The following is a 6000-nucleotide window of genomic DNA, read 5'->3' as shown; positions in this document are numbered from 1 at the left end:
GGTCGGGTGTGGAGGGGCAGAGGGTGGTCTCGGGGGACTCCTCCTCCCCCACCCCGAGCGAGGCCTGGGCGCGGGGCGAAGGCGGAGCCGGCGGCAGGCAGGAGGCGAGGGGCAGCCCGCGGAGGAGACGCCACGGCAGCGGCGGCGGCGGCAGCGGCGGCTGCTGGAGCCCGGAGGGGCGGAGGTTTGGGGAGGGGAGGGAGCGAGGGGAGGGAGGGACGGAGCGGCGGGGAGGTGGGGCCGGCGGGCGGGCGGGCGGCTCCAGCTGCCGCCGGCGTCGCGGCGGCTCCAGGCTGCGGGGCGGACGCAGCGCCGAGCGATCCAGCGCGGAGCCGCACGAGGCCGCGCGAGCCCTGGCCCCAGCCCCGGCCCGAGCCCCGAGCCCCGAGCGATCTGGGCCGCCTGTGCCGCGGGGTCCCCGGCCGCGTCGCCGCCGCCGGGAAGGCAGCCCGCGCCGAGCAAGTTGCGGACGCGCCGCTCCGCCCGCCCCGGGAAAGTTTCCCCCGCGGCCGCCCGCAGGAGTTGGCGCGGGGTCCCGCCGCCGCCGCCGCCGCTGGAAGGTAGGGGGCTGCGCACCTCCGGGCCCGCCGTGCGCTCCGCCGTGGCGCCCCCGGGGACCTGAAGACCCCGCGCGCGCTCCCCGGGGAAAGCGCTGGAGCCGGTGGGGACGTGGGGGTATGGGGAGGGGGGGGGTCCCAGGGATCCAAGTTCCACTCAAACTAGCGTGGGGGAGTGGGGCAGGGGAGACGCTCTCGCTCCACCCCTGCCCCGAGTCGCCCGCGGGCGGGGGCCTTCGCCCAGACAGGTGCAACGCGGGTGGGCGCTGAGCGCCGTGCGGGGCCAGTGGAGGCGCCCAGAGAACTGTGTGGGGTGGCAGGTGTGGTCTCCAGGTCGGGCGCTGTGCCCGAGGGAGGGGCTGCGCGCCCCGCCACCCTGCAGGAGCACGGGTGGGGCCTGGGGACCCGGAGCGGGGATAGGGTCCGGGGAGCGCACACTGCTGCCTCCGGGGTCCCTGGCAGCGGGGTGGGGCGGGGCGAGCCGAGCTGGGGGAGCCACGCTTTCTTCCCGCGCGCCGCTTATGCGCTGCAAGGTGTGTGCGGTTTGGGGACGTGGAGCCTCGGTGGTGGTGCTGGGTGGCTCCGGAGCTAGGGCCGGGGCGGATTTGGGGGGCGTCCGCCGGGAGAGCTGACTGGCTGGGGTGGGTTCGCGCCGGCTCGGGGTCTTGGCTGGCTGGAGAGCAGTGGGATCCCGCCAGGGGGCGTCCTTCTCCGGCCCTAGCGCGCCCGGGAAGGCGAGCCCTAGCTCCCGGCTCCCGGCTCCCCGCTCCCAGAGAAGCCGACTGCACGGAAACCGGGAGGTCACGGGGACCACGGACCTCGGCGCTCGCGTCCCCCTCCCCGTCGCGGGCCGCGCTGCCGTGTCCCGGGTGGCCGCGCGCCGCGTGCTGGGCAGCCTTCCGGACACCGGCTGACTTTGCCCGGGAGACTGGGGCTAAGTGGATGAGTAAAGAATTCACCCCCCAGAGGAACCAGAGAGACCCTTGACACTAACAGCGACCTGGCGTGGAGAGAGCGGGCTGGGGAACTCACTTTGGGGATGACTTGGAGTTGCTGAACCCTAGGTGGCAGCGCGCACAGGTTCTGTACAAGTTGCACCCTTGTTCTCCGGCTCTGGCCCCCTCTCCGGGCGTGGGCAGGAGGGAGTCCTGGGGGCCACCCACACCTCTCCCGCCTCTCCCTGGGTGCAGGTCGGCAGAGGACAGTGTGAGGCTTCCGGAGTACTAGTTGGGTCCAGGCGGAAGGGTGGAATCCCTGGATGGCCAAGGGCTCCCTGCACCCAGCTCCCCTGCTTCTACCGATTGGTGGGAACCTGCTGCAAGCCCCTGGGTGCTGGGCCTGGGTGCTCAGAACCCCTGGGTGCCTTGGAAAGCACAGCGGCCGGTGGCATCTCTGAACACTGTCGCCTTCTTTGTCATGTGTGGGGTTGTGGGACACTGAAGGGACACTGGCAGCCCTGGGGCCCCATCTTTCTCCCTCCCTCCCTCTCTCCCTCCCTCCCTCCCTCCACTGCGCACCTGCACCCAGATGCTGCACAGATGAGCAGATCAAAGCAGGTGGCCTGGGGAGTTCTTACCTGCTCTTGGCTAACAGGTGCTCACCCAGAGGTGATGGGAATGGGGTACTCCCCAGACGGGAGGGACAGTTCCCACCTCCAGGGCGACCCACCAAATAGATATTTCAGTGGGGAGCTCTGGGGCCCAGTTGCCAGGGAGAAGGCTCGGCGTGGTGTTTGAGTGGAAGAGGAGGAGGAGAGAGCGGAGAGAGGAAAGGGTGGAGAGGCTGTTGTCTCTGGATTTGTCTTTAAGACATTCCAGGGGGCCAGAAAACAAAAGGAGGGCTGGGTTTTGTTTTGCTTTCAGTGACTCTTGTTTTTGTGCCTTGGGAAGCCTGCCCTGCCCTGGGAACCTTCGTGGGAGCCATGCCCCAAAGGCTGGCACCTTCTGGTTCTGTCCCTGCTCTGCGCCCCCAACCCACACCCCACCCATCTCACACATTGAAGACACCGTTGTGGCCCTTTCGGGCTGCTGAGGGCTGTGGTTGGATCTCCCTGTCGTGCGTGGGTTCATGCATGGATTCGGACACCCCACCTCCCAGGCAAACACCAAGGGCTCCCGTTCTGCGAATGTCACGTCTTGGGCACTCTGCTTGCTGCTCGCCCCTGTCCAGATCCATGTAAGTGACCAACGGCAGCCGTGAAGGCTCCAGGCTCCACTTGCTAGCAGCAGAAGTTATCTGGAGCTGGGCTCAGGACACTTTTGGGGGACTCCAGGAAGTACCCCCTGCACTTAATAAACTTCCACGGCAGCTTGGAAATAGTGGCTGCAGGACAGGAGCTGGACACGCCAGGTTTGCAGGGGATTCCGGGGGTCTTGCTGTGGGGGAATAGCAGATTGGAACTCCCGCTGCTCTGGGCCATCGGTGTGGCCTCAGGCAAGTCACTTCTACCCTTGAGCTTGCCTTTGCAGCCTGTGGAGTTGGCCCGAGAGGTTGCGAGTCAAACCCGGGCCGCACCCGTGCTCAGCCTCTCCGGTCTGTCTTGCCCCTCTCTGCCCACCGCCATCAGACTCAGAGCCCAGCTCCTGGGCAGACAGAAAGCTGGGCGGTTTGGGACAGAGAGGGTCCCGCTCAGAGCCCCATGTGAGTTGCCTCGAGCTGGATTCCCGGCCAGCCCCCGCTCTTCCCCTGGGAGCGCCAGTGTCTGCGGCGGGGCCGCGTGTTTCGGGGACCCCTCCCTTTGCAGAGGGCTGCTCTCCTGGCCCATTTCACCAGCTACGTACGGAGAAGGGAAATCAGGAACATTTGTTCCTGCTCAGCTGGGCCGCAGCGAAGGGAGGGGACTTGGAAGCCAGCACGTTGTCCCACGGAGCAGATGACACCCGATGGGCAAACGTGCCAGCTTGGGCTCCTCCTGCCACCGGGTGGCTGGCCCCTTGGAGCACAGCGGCGTGCCATCCGAGGGAGAGGGGGCAGGCTGTGAGGCTTTTGGAAATGAGAGGGGGAGTGCAATGCTGAGCCCCGGTGCCTGCAGCTGGCTACCGCGCATCAGCCTAGCCCGCCGTGCATCCGAGCCTGCTGGCTGAATTAGTGCATTAGGCAACTAGGAGAAGAGCAGAAACACGTTCCCTGGTCGCACTCGTGAGTGCACATGTGAGTGTGTGTGTGTGTGTGTGTGGGTGTGTGGACCAGGATGGAGTGGGAGGGCGGCTGAAACAGGAGTCAGGAGGCTTGTGTTCTAGCCCTGGTCCACATGCAACCGTGTCACCCTGCTCGGAGCCTGTTTTCCTGTTTCTCTGTAGAGGCAGCCTGACACGGTGGTTAGACTGCCTGGGTTCCAATGCAGGCTTCCTCCTGCTTCTCAGTTGTGGGACCTCAGGCCATTTAAGCTCCAGGGCCTCAGTGTCCTGGTCTATAGAATGGGTCTAGTATCACTGCATCAGATTGTTGTGAGTTGCCAACGAGATCAGCACGGGACCTGGCACATCCTGACTGCTCCATGAGCGGTCACTGTTTTCGCAATTATCATCAGTGTTCCAGTCAGTGTCACCTGGGAGGCATAAGCTTTGGTCTTTCCCGATAATCTGGGCTTGTGTCTGTGGGTGTGGGAAGGCAAGGGTGGGCGAGCCGCTTCTTCCGTCTTTTCTTCCTCTCCCTGCCTCCTCGAGGGACTCCTGGGGTCTCAGGATTGCCCACAGGGGAGCCCTGTCCCCCACGGCAGGAAGCTCAGTGGGACGGCCCTGGGAAGACCCTGGGTTCTGGCTCTGGGGGGCTAATTTTTCATCAGCTGGGGTTTGCTCTTCCTCCTCCACCCTTTGCGTCCCACTCTTCACCACTGTACAGAGACCATATGTGCAGATAATGAGTTTAAGCTGATCGGCCCCTCCCAGACTCGCCCCAATCAGAGGCCGTCTTTCCAGGAGACGCTGGGGACTCCAAATGCGCCAACTGCTCCGTGGCTCTGCATTCTGTCTGCTGGCCCCACGCCCCTGCGCCGTGCCCCAGGCCTGCTGCAGGGGGACTCGGTTGGGACGACCGCCTCTGGCGGTTTGGGAGGGGGCACGCCAGACTGCCCGGGTGCCGGATCCTGTCCTTGCTCTGCGCCACCCAGAGCGGTGTCGTGGGAGTGTGTGCCCTTGGCTGGCCACAGGACAATGTCTGTGCCCACAGCGTGGCTCAGATACTGGCCCCATTTGACAGAAGAACTGAGAGAGTGAGTGGTGGGGCTGAGCGTTGAACCCGGGTGGCCCTGCCCCTCCAGCCTGTGCTCTGAGCCAGCAGATAACGGTTCTTCATGCATCCAAAGCCCCCATGAGCCTCAAAGGCCTGGGGAAGCCCACAGTGAGACTCAGCCCTGCCTTACGTATCTGTGAAAATCAGAGAAGCATCCTTAATACTGTGGCGCTAAGTGGCACCAGCTGCCACGGCCGACGACCCCCAGTCTCAGCTGTGTAATGCGGCAGGTGTAGTTCTTGTCCAGCATGTGGCTCTGCTCCGCACAATATCACAGGGGCCCAGGCGTCCGTGTCACTGCACGATGGGAGTGTGTGACATCTGAGGGAGCTATAGAAGGGAAGAGGGCATGGGAAAGCCACGTTCATGTTCATAGTCACTGCAGCAGTGGGAGGGGCGCACATCCCGACAGCCCTGGGACATCGATGAGAAGCTGCCCAGGGGTGGCTGGGAATGCCAGGGGTGGGCACTTACCCTCAGCATTTACTGTTACCTGTCGGGGCTCGTGGGGAGTAACGGAGGTGACGCCTTCAGAGCTTAGAGCATAGCCCTGGTCCTTAAACATGAAGTTTCTTTTCCTGGTGTGTGCTGCTCTTGTTTTATTTTTTAAAAATAGATTTATTTATTTGAAAGGCAGAGAGAGAGAGAGAGAGAGAGAGAGAGAGAGAGTGAGTCTTCCATCCTCTGGTTCACTCCCCAAATCGCCGCAACAGCCCGGGCTGAGCCAGGCTGAACCCATGAGCCAGGAACTCCATGCGGGTCTCCCATGTGGGTGGCAGGTCCGCAGGTGCATTAGCTGTCTGGGAAGCAGAGGAGCCAGGACCTGAACTAGCGCTGTGACACAGGATGCTGGTGTGGCAAGCAGTGGCTGAAGCCGCTGCACCACAGCGCCAGCGCCGTGTGGCTCTTTGTGGATCGCCGACTGTGTGTATGGCCATGACTTCCGAGCAGACCCCGCTGTGCCTAGAATATGCTGGGGGGAAGGGGAGGCCGCAGGGTTGGCTAGCGGATCCACAGCGTGCACACTAAGCCGAGCCCTTGCCTTTCAAGTCCAGCGCTCCTGTGACCTTAGGTTTACCCAAATTTACTGCTTCAAGAACTTTTTCCAGGACTCCTTCCTGCATCTTCCAGAACCTACTGCTGCTCCTGGCTTCTCCTGCCCTCCCCTCATGGTGTGGGGCCTGGATGTTGGGCCTCTGTGTGTGCAAGGCGA

General features: G+C 64.0%; 1 protein-coding gene across 1 annotated transcript in view; it reads left to right on the top strand.

Annotated features, from left to right (window-relative positions):
- Positions 1–279: 279 nt before the first annotated feature.
- Positions 280–6000, top strand: part of TSPAN18 (tetraspanin 18) — a 166182-nt gene continuing 160461 nt past the window's right edge. Inside the window, exon 1 of the mRNA XM_051852540.3 lies at positions 280–560. The gene's annotated coding sequence lies outside the window, so the exon portion shown is untranslated. The remainder of the gene's footprint in view (positions 561–6000) is intronic.

Source organism: Oryctolagus cuniculus, chromosome 1 (genome assembly GCF_051225735.1).
Source record: "Oryctolagus cuniculus isolate XC-2025 breed Fujian yellow rabbit chromosome 1, ASM5122573v1, whole genome shotgun sequence".
NCBI lineage: Eukaryota > Metazoa > Chordata > Mammalia > Lagomorpha > Leporidae > Oryctolagus > Oryctolagus cuniculus.
The sequence above is the reverse complement of the archived record's forward strand: the minus strand, read 5'-3'. Positions and strand labels throughout refer to the sequence as shown.